The following is a 14,360-nucleotide window of genomic DNA, read 5'->3' as shown; positions in this document are numbered from 1 at the left end:
ACAGGCCCTGGTGTGGTGTAAGTGGCCTCAGCCAGAGCCACAGGCCCTGATGTGGTGTAAGTGGCCCCAGCCGGTCACTCAGGCCCTTGTGTGGTGTAGGTTGCATCAGCTAGCAGCACAAGACATTGGAAAAGAGCCAAAAGCAGTGTCGTTAATGTGCCCTCATTAATGGGCAGCTGCTTTTGGTCTTTTAATACACCCCTTCTCTGGATCAAAAGCGGTTCAATGACATGAAAATGAAAGGCTTACAGCACCAGGTATTCCCAGGCAGTCTCCCATCCAAGTACTAACCAAGCCCAGCCCTGCTTAGCTTCTGAGATCAGACGAGGTCGGGCGTGCTCAGGGTGGTATGGCCGTAAGCTGCTGGCTCCAGCACAATGTCTCAATTTATGGATTCAAGTGATTAGGTGGCAAGTACCTGAAGTTACGAAGACAATCCTATAACCATACCTGCATGTTTGCATAATACCCTAACCCAAAGGCTCAGTTTGGCATTTATCCAACAGCACAGGCCCTGGATTGTGGAAGATGGCCTCAGGAACCAGCACAGGGCCTGGTGTGTTGTACATGGCCACAGCAAGCAGCACAGGGCCTGGTTTGGTGAAGATGGCCTCGGCCAGAAGCGCAGGGCCTGGTGTGATGTGAGTGGCCTGAGCAAGAGCAACAGGCCTTGGTGTGGTGTAAGTGGCCTCAGCCAGCAGCCACAGGCCCTGGTGTGGTGTAAGTCGCCTCAGCCAGAAGCCACAGGCACTGGTGTGGTGTAAGTGGCCTCAGCCAGCAGCAAAAGGGCCCTGGTGTGGTGTAAGTGGCCTCAGCCAGCAGCCACAGGCCCTGGTGTGGTGTAGGTGGCCTCAGCCAGCAGCCACAGGCCCTGGTGTGGTGTAAGTGGCCTCAGCCAGCAGCCACAGGCACTGGTGTGGTGTAAGTGGCCTCAGCCAGCAGCAAAAGGGCCCTGGTGTGGTGTAAGTGGCCTCAGCCAGCAGCCACAGGCCCTGGTGTGGTGTAGGTGGCCTCAGCCAGCAGCCACAGGCCCTGGTGTGGTGTAAGTGGCCTGAGCAAGAGCCACAGGCCCTGGTGTGGTGTAAGTGGCCTCAGCCAGCAGCCACAGGCCCTGGTGTGGTGTAAGTGGCCTGAGCAAGTGCCACAGGCCCTGGTGTGGTGTAAGTGGCCTAAGCCAGAGCCACAGGCCCTGGTGTGGTGTAAGTGGCCTCAATAGCAAATAAGGCCCTGGTGTGGTGTAAGTGGCCTGAGCAAGAACCACAGGGCCTGGTTTGGTGAAGATGGCCTCGGCCAGAAGCGCAGGGCCTGGTGTGATGTGAGTGGCCTGAGCAAGAGCCACAGGCCCTGGTGTGGTGTAAGTGGCCTCAGCCAGCAGCCACAGGCCCTGGTGTGGTGTAAGTCGCCTCAGCCAGAATCCACAGCCACTGGTGTGGTGTAAGTGGCCTCAGCCAGCAGCCACAGGCCCTGGTGTGGTGTAAGTGGCCTCAGCCAGTGCCACAGGCCCTGGTGTGGTGTAAGTGGCCTGAGCAAGAGCCACAGACCCTGGTGTGGTGTAATTGGCCTCAGCCAGCAGCCACAGGCCCTGGTGTGGTGTAAGTGGCCTCAGCCAGCAGCCACAGGCCCTGGTGTGGTGTAAGTGGCCTCAGCCAGCAGCCACAGGCCCTGGTGTGGTGTAAGTGGCCTCAGCCAGCAGCAAAAGGGCCCTGGTGTGGTGTAAGTGGCCTCAGCCAGCAGCCACAGGCCCCGGTGTGGTGTAGGTGGCCTCAGCCAGCAGCCACAGGCCCTGGTGTGGTGTAAGTGGCCTCAGCCAGTGCCACAGGCCCTGGTGTGGTGTAAGTGGCCTGAGCAAGAGCCACAGGCCCTGGTGTGGTGTAAGTGGCCTGAGCAAGAGCCACAGACCCTGGTGTGGTGTAATTGGCCTCAATAGCAACTAATGCCCAGGTGTGGTGTAGGTGGCCTCAGCCAGAGCCACAGGCCCTGATGTGGTGTAAGTGGCCCCAGCCGGTCACTCAGGCCCTTGTGTGGTGTAGGTTGCATCAGCTAGCAGCACAAGACATTGGAAAAGAGCCAAAAGCAATGTCGTTAATGTGCCCTCATTAATGGGCAGCTGCTTTTGGTCTTTTAATACACCCCTTCTCTGGATCAAAAGCGGTTCAATGACATGAAAATGAAAGGCTTACAGCACCAGGTAGTCCCAGGCAGTCTCCCATCCAAGTACTAACCAAGCCCAGCCCTGCTTAGCTTCCGAGATCAGACGAGGTCGGGCGTGCTCAGGGTGGTATGGCCGTAAGCTGCTGGCCCCAGCACAATGTCTCAATTTATGGATTCAAGTGATTAGGTGGCAAGTACCTGAAGTTACGAAGACAATCCTATAACCATACCTGCATGTTTGCATAATACCCTAACCCAAAGGCTCAGTTTAGCATTTATCCAACAGCACAGGCCCTGGGTTGTTGAAGATGGCCTCAGGAACCAGCACAGGGCCTGGTGTGTTGTACATGGCCACAGCAAGCAGCACAGGGCCTGGTTTGGTGAAGATGGCCTCGGCCAGAAGCACAGGCCCTGGTGTGGTGTAAGTGGCCTGAGCAAGAGCCACAGACCCTGATGTGGTGTAATTGGCCTCAATAGCAACTAAGGCCCTGGTGTGGTGTAGGTGGCCTCAGCCAGCAGCCACAGGCCCTGGTTTGGTGTAAGTGGCCTCAGCCAGCAGCCACAGGCCCTGGTGTGGTCTAAGTGGCCTCAGTCAGTGCCACAGGCCCTGGTGTGGTGTAAGTGGCCTGAGCAAGAGCCACAGGCCCTGGTGTGGTGTAAGTGGCCTCAGCCAGCAGCCACAGGCCCTGGTGTGGTGTAAGTGGCCTGAGCAAGTGCCACAGGCCCTGGTGTGGTGTAAGTGGCCTAAGCCAGAGCCACAGGCCCTGGTGTGGTGTAAGTGGCCTCAATACCAAATAAGGCCCTGGTGTGGTGTAAGTGGCCTGAGCAAGAACCACAGGGCCTGGTTTGGTGAAGATGGCCTTGGCCAGCAGCAAAAGGGCCCTGGTGTGGTCTAAGTGGCCTCAGCCAGCAGCCACAGGCCCTGGTGTGGTGTAGGTGGCCTCAGCCAGCAGCCACAGGCCCTGGTGTGGTGTAAGTGGCCTCAGCCAGCAGCCACAGGCCCTGGTGTGGTGTAAGTGGCCTCAGCCAGCAGCCACAGGCCCTGGTGTGGTGTAAGTGGCCTCAGCCAGTGCCACAGGCCCTGGTGTGGTGTAAGTGGCCTGAGCAAGAGCCACAGACCCTGGTGTGGTGTAATTGGCCTCAGCCAGCAGCCACAGGCACTGGTGTGGTGTAAGTCGCCTCAGCCAGAAGCCACAGGCACTGGTGTGGTGTAAGTGGCCTCAGCCAGCAGCAAAAGGGCCCTGGTGTGGTGTAAGTCGCCTCAGCCAGCAGCCACAGGCCCTGGTGTGGTGTAGGTGGCCTCAGCCAGCAGCCACAGGCCCTGGTGTGGTGTAAGTGGCCTCAGCCAGCAGCCACAGGCCCTGGTGTGGTGTAAGTGGCCTCAGCCAGGAGCCACAGGCCCTGGTGTGGTGTAAGTGGCCTCAGCCAGCAGCCACAGGCCCTGGTGTGGTGTAAGTGGCCTCAGCCAGTGCCACAGGCCCTGGTGTGGTGTAAGTGGCCTGAGCAAGAGCCACAGGCCCTGGTGTGGTGTAAGTGGCCTGAGCAAGAGCCACAGACCCTGGTGTGGTGTAATTGGCCTCAATAGCAACTAATGCCCTGGTGTTGTGTAGGTGGCCTCAGCCAGCAGCCACAGGCCCTGGTGTGGTGTAAGTGGCCTCAGCCAGCAGCCACAGGCCCTGGTGTGGTGTAAGTGGCCTCAGCCAGAGCCACAGGCCCTGGTGTGGTGTAAGTGGCCTCAGCCAGTGCCACAGGCCCTGGTGTGGTGTAAGTGGCCTGAGCAAGAGCCACAGACCCTGGTGTGGTGTAATTGGCCTCAGCCAGCAGCCACAGGCCCTGGTGTGGTGTAAGTGGCCTCAGCCAGCAGCCACAGGCCCTGGTGTGGTGTAAGTGGCCTGAGCAAGAGCCACAGGCCCTGGTGTGGTGTAAGTGGCCTGAGCAAGAGCCACAGGCCCTGGTGTGGTGTAAGTGGCCTGAGCAAGAGCCACAGGCCCTGGTGTGGTGTAAGTGGCCTCAGCCAGCAGCCACAGGCCCTGGTGTGGTGTAAGTAGCCTCAGCCAGAAGCCACAGGCACTGGTGTGGTGTAAGTGGCCTCAGCCAGCAGCAAAAGGGCCCTGGTGTGGTGTAAGTCGCCTCAGCCAGCAGCCACAGGCCCTGGTGTGGTGTAGGTGGCCTCAGCCAGCAGCCACAGGCCCTGGTGTGGTGTAAGTGGCCTCAGCCAGTGCCACAGGCCCTGGTGTGGTGTAAGTGCCCTGAGCAAGAGCCACAGACCCTGGTGTGGTGTAATTGGCCTCAATAGCAACTAAGGCCCTGGTGTGGTGTATGTGGCCTCAGGCAGCAGCCACAGGCCCTGTTGTGATGTAACTTGCCTGAGCAAGAGCCATAGACCCTGGTGTGGTGTAATTGGCCTCAATAGCAACTAATGCCCTGGTGTGGTGTAGGTGGCCTCAGCCAGCAGCCACAGGCCCTGGTGTGGTGTAAGTGGCCTCAGCCAGCAGCCACAGGCCCTGGTGTGGTGTAAGTGGCCTCAGCCAGAGCCACAGGCCCTGATGTGGTGTAAGTGGCCCCAGCCGGTCACTCAGGCCCTGGTGAGTGTAGGTGGCATCAGCTAGCAGCACAAGACATTGGAAAAGAGCCAAAAGCAATGTCGTTAATGTGCCCTCATTAATGGGGAGCTGCTTTTGGTCTTTTAATACACCCCTTCTCTGGATCAAAAGCGGTTCAATGACATGAAAGGCTTACAGCACCAGGTATTCCCAGGCAGTCTCCCATCCAAGTACTAACCAAGCCCAGCCCTGCTTAGCTTCCGAGATCAGACGAGGTCGGGCGTGCTCAGGGTGGTATGGCCGTAAGCTGCTGGCCCCAGCACAATGTCTCAATTTATGGATTCAAGTGATTAGGTGGCAAGTACCTGAAGTTACGAAGACAATCCTATAACCATACCTGCATGTTTGCATAATACCCTAACCCAAAGGCTCAGTTTGGCATTTATCCAACAGCACAGGCCCTGGATTGTTGAAGATGGCCTCAAGAACCAGCACAGGACCTGGTGTGTTTTACATGGCCACAGCAAGCAGCACAGGGCCTGGTTTGGTGAAGATGGCCTCAGCAAGCAGCCACAGGCCCTGGTTTGGTGTAAGTGGCCTCAGCCAGCAGCCACTGGCCCTGGTGTGGTGTAAGTGGCCTCAGCCAGCAGCCACAGGCCCTGGTGTGGTCTAAGTGGCCTCAGCCAGTGCCACAGGCCCTGGTGTGGTGTAAGTGGCCTGAGCAAGAGCCACAGGCCCTGGTGTGGTGTAAGTGGCCTCAGCCAGCAGCCACAGGCCCTGGTGTGGTGTAAGTGGCCTGAGCAAGTGCCACAGGCCCTGGTGTGGTGTAAGTGGCCTAAGCCAGAGCCACAGGCCCTGGTGTGGTGTAAGTGGCCTCAATAGCAAATAAGGCCCTGGTGTGGTGTAAGTGGCCTGAGCAAGAACCACAGGGCCTGGTTTGGTGAAGATGGCCTCGGCCAGAAGCGCAGGGCCTGGTGTGATGTGAGTGGCCTGAGCAAGAGCCACAGCCACTGGTGTGGTGTAAGTGGCCTCAGCCAGTGCCACAGGCCCTGGTGTGGTGTAAGTGGCCTGAGCAAGAGCCACAGACCCTGGTGTGGTGTAATTGGCCTCAGCCAGCAGCCACAGACCCTGGTGTGGTGTAATTGGCCTCAATAGCAACTAATGCCCTGGTGTGGTGTAGGTGGCCTCAGCCAGAGCCACAGGCCCTGATGTGGTGTAAGTGGCCCCAGCCGGTCACTCAGGCCCTTGTGTGGTGTAGGTTGCATCAGCTAGCAGCACAAGACATTGGAAAAGAGCCAAAAGCAATGTCGTTAATGTGCCCTCATTAATGGGCAGCTGCTTTTGGTCTTTTAATACACCCTTTCTCTGGATCAAAAGCGGTTCAATGACATGAAAATGAAAGGCTTACAGCACCAGGTAGTCCCAGGCAGTCTCCCATCCAAGTACTAACCAAGCCCAGCCCTGCTTAGCTTCCGAGATCAGACGAGGTCGGGCGTGCTCAGGGTGGTATGGCCGTAAGCTGCTGGCCCCAGCACAATGTCTCAATTTATGGATTCAAGTGATTAGGTGGCAAGTACCTGAAGTTACGAAGACAATCCTATAACCATACCTGCATGTTTGCATAATACCCTAACCCAAAGGCTCAGTTTAGCATTTATCCAACAGCACAGGCCCTGGGTTGTTGAAGATGGCCTCAGGAACCAGCACAGGGCCTGGTGTGTTGTACATGGCCACAGCAAGCAGCACAGGGCCTGGTTTGGTGAAGATGGCCTCGGCCAGAAGCACAGGCCCTGGTGTGGTGTAAGTGGCCTGAGCAAGAGCCACAGACCCTGATGTGGTGTAATTGGCCTCAATAGCAACTAAGGCCCTGGTGTGGTGTAGGTGGCCTCAGCCAGCAGCCACAGGCCCTGGTTTGGTGTAAGTGGCCTCAGCCAGCAGCCACAGGCCCTGGTGTGGTCTAAGTGGCCTCAGTCAGTGCCACAGGCCCTGGTGTGGTGTAAGTGGCCTGAGCAAGAGCCACAGGCCCTGGTGTGGTGTAAGTGGCCTCAGCCAGCAGCCACAGGCCCTGGTGTGGTGTAAGTGGCCTGAGCAAGTGCCACAGGCCCTGGTGTGGTGTAAGTGGCCTAAGCCAGAGCCACAGGCCCTGGTGTGGTGTAAGTGGCCTCAATACCAAATAAGGCCCTGGTGTGGTGTAAGTGGCCTGAGCAAGAACCACAGGGCCTGGTTTGGTGAAGATGGCCTTGGCCAGCAGCAAAAGGGCCCTGGTGTGGTCTAAGTGGCCTCAGCCAGCAGCCACAGGCCCTGGTGTGGTGTAGGTGGCCTCAGCCAGCAGCCACAGGCCCTGGTGTGGTGTAAGTGGCCTCAGCCAGTGCCACAGGCCCTGGTGTGGTGTAAGTGGCCTGAGCAAGAGCCACAGACCCTGGTGTGGTGTAATTGGCCTCAGCCAGCAGCCACAGGCACTGGTGTGGTGTAAGTCGCCTCAGCCAGAAGCCACAGGCACTGGTGTGGTGTAAGTGGCCTCAGCCAGCAGCAAAAGGGCCCTGGTGTGGTGTAAGTCGCCTCAGCCAGCAGCCACAGGCCCTGGTGTGGTGTAGGTGGCCTCAGCCAGCAGCCACAGGCCCTGGTGTGGTGTAAGTGGCCTCAGCCAGCAGCCACAGGCCCTGGTGTGGTGTAAGTGGCCTCAGCCAGGAGCCACAGGCCCTGGTGTGGTGTAAGTGGCCTCAGCCAGCAGCCACAGGCCCTGGTGTGGTGTAAGTGGCCTCAGCCAGTGCCACAGGCCCTGGTGTGGTGTAAGTGGCCTGAGCAAGAGCCACAGGCCCTGGTGTGGTGTAAGTGGCCTGAGCAAGAGCCACAGACCCTGGTGTGGTGTAATTGGCCTCAATAGCAACTAATGCCCTGGTGTTGTGTAGGTGGCCTCAGCCAGCAGCCACAGGCCCTGGTGTGGTGTAAGTGGCCTCAGCCAGCAGCCACAGGCCCTGGTGTGGTGTAAGTGGCCTCAGCCAGAGCCACAGGCCCTGGTGTGGTGTAAGTGGCCTCAGCCAGTGCCACAGGCCCTGGTGTGGTGTAAGTGGCCTGAGCAAGAGCCACAGACCCTGGTGTGGTGTAATTGGCCTCAGCCAGCAGCCACAGGCCCTGGTGTGGTGTAAGTGGCCTCAGCCAGCAGCCACAGGCCCTGGTGTGGTGTAAGTGGCCTGAGCAAGAGCCACAGGCCCTGGTGTGGTGTAAGTGGCCTGAGCAAGAGCCACAGGCCCTGGTGTGGTGTAAGTGGCCTGAGCAAGAGCCACAGGCCCTGGTGTGGTGTAAGTGGCCTCAGCCAGCAGCCACAGGCCCTGGTGTGGTGTAAGTAGCCTCAGCCAGAAGCCACAGGCACTGGTGTGGTGTAAGTGGCCTCAGCCAGCAGCAAAAGGGCCCTGGTGTGGTGTAAGTCGCCTCAGCCAGCAGCCACAGGCCCTGGTGTGGTGTAGGTGGCCTCAGCCAGCAGCCACAGGCCCTGGTGTGGTGTAAGTGGCCTCAGCCAGTGCCACAGGCCCTGGTGTGGTGTAAGTGGCCTGAGCAAGAGCCACAGACCCTGGTGTGGTGTAATTGGCCTCAATAGCAACTAAGGCCCTGGTGTGGTGTATGTGGCCTCAGGCAGCAGCCACAGGCCCTGTTGTGATGTAACTTGCCTGAGCAAGAGCCATAGACCCTGGTGTGGTGTAATTGGCCTCAATAGCAACTAATGCCCTGGTGTGGTGTAGGTGGCCTCAGCCAGCAGCCACAGGCCCTGGTGTGGTGTAAGTGGCCTCAGCCAGCAGCCACAGGCCCTGGTGTGGTGTAAGTGGCCTCAGCCAGAGCCACAGGCCCTGATGTGGTGTAAGTGGCCCCAGCCGGTCACTCAGGCCCTGGTGAGTGTAGGTGGCATCAGCTAGCAGCACAAGACATTGGAAAAGAGCCAAAAGCAATGTCGTTAATGTGCCCTCATTAATGGGGAGCTGCTTTTGGTCTTTTAATACACCCCTTCTCTGGATCAAAAGCGGTTCAATGACATGAAAATGAAAGGCTTACAGCACCAGGTATTCCCAGGCAGTCTCCCATCCAAGTACTAACCAAGCCCAGCCCTGCTTAGCTTCCGAGATCAGACGAGGTCGGGCGTGCTCAGGGTGGTATGGCCGTAAGCTGCTGGCCCCAGCACAATGTCTCAATTTATGGATTCAAGTGATTAGGTGGCAAGTACCTGAAGTTACGAAGACAATCCTATAACCATACCTGCATGTTTGCATAATACCCTAACCCAAAGGCTCAGTTTGGCATTTATCCAACAGCACAGGCCCTGGATTGTTGAAGATGGCCTCAAGAACCAGCACAGGACCTGGTGTGTTTTACATGGCCACAGCAAGCAGCACAGGGCCTGGTTTGGTGAAGATGGCCTCAGCAAGCAGCCACAGGCCCTGGTTTGGTGTAAGTGGCCTCAGCCAGCAGCCACTGGCCCTGGTGTGGTGTAAGTGGCCTCAGCCAGCAGCCACAGGCCCTGGTGTGGTCTAAGTGGCCTCAGCCAGTGCCACAGGCCCTGGTGTGGTGTAAGTGGCCTGAGCAAGAGCCACAGGCCCTGGTGTGGTGTAAGTGGCCTCAGCCAGCAGCCACAGGCCCTGGTGTGGTGTAAGTGGCCTGAGCAAGTGCCACAGGCCCTGGTGTGGTGTAAGTGGCCTAAGCCAGAGCCACAGGCCCTGGTGTGGTGTAAGTGGCCTCAATAGCAAATAAGGCCCTGGTGTGGTGTAAGTGGCCTGAGCAAGAACCACAGGGCCTGGTTTGGTGAAGATGGCCTCGGCCAGAAGCGCAGGGCCTGGTGTGATGTGAGTGGCCTGAGCAAGAGCCACAGCCACTGGTGTGGTGTAAGTGGCCTCAGCCAGTGCCACAGGCCCTGGTGTGGTGTAAGTGGCCTGAGCAAGAGCCACAGACCCTGGTGTGGTGTAATTGGCCTCAGCCAGCAGCCACAGACCCTGGTGTGGTGTAATTGGCCTCAATAGCAACTAATGCCCTGGTGTGGTGTAGGTGGCCTCAGCCAGCAGCCACAGGCCCTGGTGTGGTGTAAGTGGCCTCAGCCAGCAGCCACAGGCCCTGGTGTGGTGTAAGTGGCCTCAGCCAGAGCCACAGGCCCTGATGTGGTGTAAGTGGCCCCAGCCGGTCACTCAGGCCCTTGTGTGGTGTAGGTTGCATCAGCTAGCAGCACAAGACATTGGAAAAGAGCCAAAAGCAGTGTCGTTAATGTGCCCTCATTAATGGGCAGCTGCTTTTGGTCTTTTAATACACCCCTTCTCTGGATCAAAAGCGGTTCAATGACATGAAAATGAAAGGCTTACAGCACCAGGTATTCCCAGGCAGTCTCCCATCCAAGTACTAACCAAGCCCAGCCCTGCTTAGCTTCCGAGATCAGACGAGGTCGGGCGTGCTCAGGGTGGTATGGCCGTAAGCTGCTGGCTCCAGCACAATGTCTCAATTTATGGATTCAAGTGATTAGGTGGCAAGTACCTGAAGTTACGAAGACAATCCTATAACCATACCTGCATGTTTGCATAATACCCTAACCCAAAGGCTCAGTTTGGCATTTATCCAACAGCACAGGCCCTGGATTGTTGAAGATGGCCTCAGGAACCAGCACAGGGCCTGGTGTGTTGTACATGGCCACAGCAAGCAGCACAGGGCCTGGTTTGGTGAAGATGGCCTCGGCCAGAAGCGCAGGGCCTGGTGTGATGTGAGTGGCCTGAGCAAGAGCAACAGGCCTTGGTGTGGTGTAAGTGGCCTCAGCCAGCAGCCACAGGCCCTGGTGTGGTGTAAGTCGCCTCAGCCAGAAGCCACAGGCACTGGTGTGGTGTAAGTGGCCTCAGCCAGCAGCAAAAGGGCCCTGGTGTGGTGTAAGTGGCCTCAGCCAGCAGCCACAGGCCCTGGTGTGGTGTAGGTGGCCTCAGCCAGCAGCCACAGGCCCTGGTGTGGTGTAAGTGGCCTCAGCCAGCAGCCACAGGCCCTGGTGTGGTGTAAGTGGCCTCAGCCAGCAGCCACAGGCCCTGGTGTGGTGTAAGTGGCCTCAGCCAGTGCCACAGGCCCTGGTGTGGTGTAAGTGGCCTGAGCAAGAGCCACAGACCCTGGTGTGGTGTAATTGGCCTCAGCCAGCAGCCACAGGCCCTGGTGTGGTGTAAGTCGCCTCAGCCAGAAGCCACAGGCACTGGTGTGGTGTAAGTGGCCTCAGCCAGCAGCAAAAGGGCCCTGGTGTGGTTTAAGTCGCCTCAGCCAGCAGCCACAGGCCCTGGTGTGGTGTAGGTGGCCTCAGCCAGCAGCCACAGGCCCTGGTGTGGTGTAAGTGGCCTCAGCCAGCAGCCACAGGCCCTGGTGTGGTGTAAGTGGCCTCAGCCAGCAGCCACAGGCCCTGGTGTGGTGTAAGTGGCCTCAGCCAGTGCCACAGGCCCTGGTGTGGTGTAAGTGGCCTGAGCAAGAGCCAGAGGCCCTGGTGTGGTGTAAGTGGCCTGAGCAAGAGCCACAGACCCTGGTGTGGTGTAATTGGCCTCAATAGCAACTAATGCCCTGGTGTGGTGTAGGTGGCCTCAGCCAGCAGCCACAGGCCCTGGTGTGGTGTAAGTGGCCTCAGCCAGCAGCCACAGGCCCTGGTGTGGTGTAAGTGGCCTCAGCCAGAGCCACAGGCCCTGATGTGGTGTAAGTGGCCCCAGCCGGTCACTCAGGCCCTTGTGTGGTGTAGGTTGCATCAGCTAGCAGCACAAGACATTGGAAAAGAGCCAAAAGCAGTGTCGTTAATGTGCCCTCATTAATGGGCAGCTGCTTTTGGTCTTTCAATACACCCCTTCTCTGGATCAAAAGCGGTTCAATGACATGAAAATGAAAGGCTTACAGCACCAGGTATTCCCAGGCAGTCTCCCATCCAAGTACTAACCAAGCCCAGCCCTGCTTAGCTTCCGAGATCAGACGAGGTCGGGCGTGCTCAGGGTGGTATGGCCGTAAGCTGCTGGCTCCAGCACAATGTCTCAATTTATGGATTCAAGTGATTAGGTGGCAAGTACCTGAAGTTACGAAGACAATCCTATAACCATACCTGCATGTTTGCATAATACCCTAACCCAAAGGCTCAGTTTGGCATTTATCCAACAGCACAGGCCCTGGATTGTTGAAGATGGCCTCAGGAACCAGCACAGGGCCTGGTGTGTTGTACATGGCCACAGCAAGCAGCACAGGGCCTGGTTTGGTGAAGATGGCCTCGGCCAGAAGCGCAGGGCCTGGTGTGATGTGAGTGGCCTGAGCAAGAGCAACAGGCCTTGGTGTGGTGTAAGTGGCCTCAACCAGCAGCCACAGGCCCTGGTGTGGTGTAAGTCGCCTCAGCCAGAAGCCACAGGCACTGGTGTGGTGTAAGTGGCCTCAGCCAGCAGCAAAAGGGCCCTGGTGTGGTGTAAGTGGCCTCAGCCAGCAGCCACAGGCCCTGGTGTGGTGTAGGTGGCCTCAGCCAGCAGCCACAGGCCCTGGTGTGGTGTAAGTGGCCTCAGCCAGCAGCCACAGGCCCTGGTGTGGTGTAAGTGGCCTCAGCCAGCAGCCACAGGCCCTGGTGTGGTGTAAGTGGCCTCAGCCAGCAGCAAAAGGGCCCTGGTGTGGTGTAAGTGGCCTCAGCCAGCAGCCACAGGCCCTGGTGTGGTGTAGGTGGCCTCAGCCAGCAGCCACAGGCCCTGGTGTGGTGTAAGTGGCCTCAGCCAGTGCCACAGGCCCTGGTGTGGTGTAAGTGGCCTGAGCAAGAGCCACAGGCCCTGGTGTGGTGTAAGTGGCCTGAGCAAGAGCCACAGACCCTGGTGTGGTGTAATTGGCCTCAATAGCAACTAATGCCCAGGTGTGGTGTAGGTGGCCTCAGCCAGCAGCCACAGGCCCTGGTGTGGTGTAAGTGGCCTCAGCCAGCAGCCACAGGCCCTGGTGTGGTGTAAGTGGCCTCAGCCAGAGCCACAGGCCCTGATGTGGTGTAAGTGGCCCCAGCCGGTCACTCAGGCCCTTGTGTGGTGTAGGTTGCATCAGCTAGCAGCACAAGACATTGGAAAAGAGCCAAAAGCAGTGTCGTTAATGTGCCCTCATTAATGGGCAGCTGCTTTTGGTCTTTTAATACACCCCTTCTCTGGATCAAAAGCGGTTCAATGACATGAAAATGAAAGGCTTACAGCACCAGGTATTCCCAGGCAGTCTCCCATCCAAGTACTAACCAAGCCCAGCCCTGCTTAGCTTCTGAGATCAGACGAGGTCGGGCGTGCTCAGGGTGGTATGGCCGTAAGCTGCTGGCTCCAGCACAATGTCTCAATTTATGGATTCAAGTGATTAGGTGGCAAGTACCTGAAGTTACGAAGACAATCCTATAACCATACCTGCATGTTTGCATAATACCCTAACCCAAAGGCTCAGTTTGGCATTTATCCAACAGCACAGGCCCTGGATTGTGGAAGATGGCCTCAGGAACCAGCACAGGGCCTGGTGTGTTGTACATGGCCACAGCAAGCAGCACAGGGCCTGGTTTGGTGAAGATGGCCTCGGCCAGAAGCGCAGGGCCTGGTGTGATGTGAGTGGCCTGAGCAAGAGCAACAGGCCTTGGTGTGGTGTAAGTGGCCTCAGCCAGCAGCCACAGGCCCTGGTGTGGTGTAAGTCGCCTCAGCCAGAAGCCACAGGCACTGGTGTGGTGTAAGTGGCCTCAGCCAGCAGCAAAAGGGCCCTGGTGTGGTGTAAGTGGCCTCAGCCAGCAGCCACAGGCCCTGGTGTGGTGTAGGTGGCCTCAGCCAGCAGCCACAGGCCCTGGTGTGGTGTAAGTGGCCTCAGCCAGCAGCCACAGGCACTGGTGTGGTGTAAGTGGCCTCAGCCAGCAGCAAAAGGGCCCTGGTGTGGTGTAAGTGGCCTCAGCCAGCAGCCACAGGCCCTGGTGTGGTGTAGGTGGCCTCAGCCAGCAGCCACAGGCCCTGGTGTGGTGTAAGTGGCCTGAGCAAGAGCCACAGGCCCTGGTGTGGTGTAAGTGGCCTCAGCCAGCAGCCACAGGCCCTGGTGTGGTGTAAGTGGCCTGAGCAAGTGCCACAGGCCCTGGTGTGGTGTAAGTGGCCTAAGCCAGAGCCACAGGCCCTGGTGTGGTGTAAGTGGCCTCAATAGCAAATAAGGCCCTGGTGTGGTGTAAGTGGCCTGAGCAAGAACCACAGGGCCTGGTTTGGTGAAGATGGCCTCGGCCAGAAGCGCAGGGCCTGGTGTGATGTGAGTGGCCTGAGCAAGAGCCACAGGCCCTGGTGTGGTGTAAGTGGCCTCAGCCAGCAGCCACAGGCCCTGGTGTGGTGTAAGTCGCCTCAGCCAGAATCCACAGCCACTGGTGTGGTGTAAGTGGCCTCAGCCAGCAGCCACAGGCCCTGGTGTGGTGTAAGTGGCCTCAGCCAGTGCCACAGGCCCTGGTGTGGTGTAAGTGGCCTGAGCAAGAGCCACAGACCCTGGTGTGGTGTAATTGGCCTCAGCCAGCAGCCACAGGCCCTGGTGTGGTGTAAGTGGCCTCAGCCAGCAGCCACAGGCCCTGGTGTGGTGTAAGTGGCCTCAGCCAGCAGCCACAGGCCCTGGTGTGGTGTAAGTGGCCTCAGCCAGCAGCAAAAGGGCCCTGGTGTGGTGTAAGTGGCCTCAGCCAGCAGCCACAGG

The 14,360-nt window shown here is 58.3% G+C and overlaps 4 non-coding genes and 4 pseudogenes across 4 annotated transcripts; all 8 read right to left on the bottom strand.

Moving 5' to 3' along the window:
* Window positions 1-242: 242 nt before the first annotated feature.
* LOC146676271 (5S ribosomal RNA) lies at window positions 243-361 on the bottom strand (annotated as a pseudogene).
* Window positions 362-2,173: 1,812 nt separating this feature from the next.
* On the bottom strand, window positions 2,174-2,292 carry LOC146676270 (5S ribosomal RNA; annotated as a pseudogene).
* A 2,591-nt stretch (window positions 2,293-4,883) lies between these two features.
* Window positions 4,884-5,002, bottom strand: LOC146676269 (5S ribosomal RNA). The gene has a single exon (XR_014911196.1). It is a non-coding gene; the product is annotated as a 5S ribosomal RNA (ribosomal RNA).
* A 1,093-nt stretch (window positions 5,003-6,095) lies between these two features.
* On the bottom strand, window positions 6,096-6,214 carry LOC146676268 (5S ribosomal RNA; annotated as a pseudogene).
* A 2,517-nt stretch (window positions 6,215-8,731) lies between these two features.
* On the bottom strand, window positions 8,732-8,850 carry LOC146676267 (5S ribosomal RNA). The gene has a single exon (XR_014911195.1). It is a non-coding gene; the product is annotated as a 5S ribosomal RNA (ribosomal RNA).
* Window positions 8,851-10,023: 1,173 nt separating this feature from the next.
* LOC146676266 (5S ribosomal RNA) lies at window positions 10,024-10,142 on the bottom strand. Its single transcript, XR_014911194.1, has one exon. It is a non-coding gene; the product is annotated as a 5S ribosomal RNA (ribosomal RNA).
* Window positions 10,143-11,561: 1,419 nt separating this feature from the next.
* On the bottom strand, window positions 11,562-11,680 carry LOC146676265 (5S ribosomal RNA). Its single transcript, XR_014911193.1, has one exon. It is a non-coding gene; the product is annotated as a 5S ribosomal RNA (ribosomal RNA).
* Window positions 11,681-12,861: 1,181 nt separating this feature from the next.
* LOC146676264 (5S ribosomal RNA) lies at window positions 12,862-12,980 on the bottom strand (annotated as a pseudogene).
* Between the last annotated feature and the right edge of the window lie 1,380 nt (window positions 12,981-14,360).

The sequence above is a fragment of the Rhamphochromis longiceps genome, linkage group LG3 (assembly GCF_057381845.1).
Source record: "Rhamphochromis longiceps isolate RC_006_pf linkage group LG3, R_longiceps_female_GT1.1, whole genome shotgun sequence".
NCBI classification, from domain to species: Eukaryota; Metazoa; Chordata; class Actinopteri; order Cichliformes; family Cichlidae; genus Rhamphochromis; species Rhamphochromis longiceps.
The sequence above is the reverse complement of the archived record's forward strand: the minus strand, read 5'-3'. Positions and strand labels throughout refer to the sequence as shown.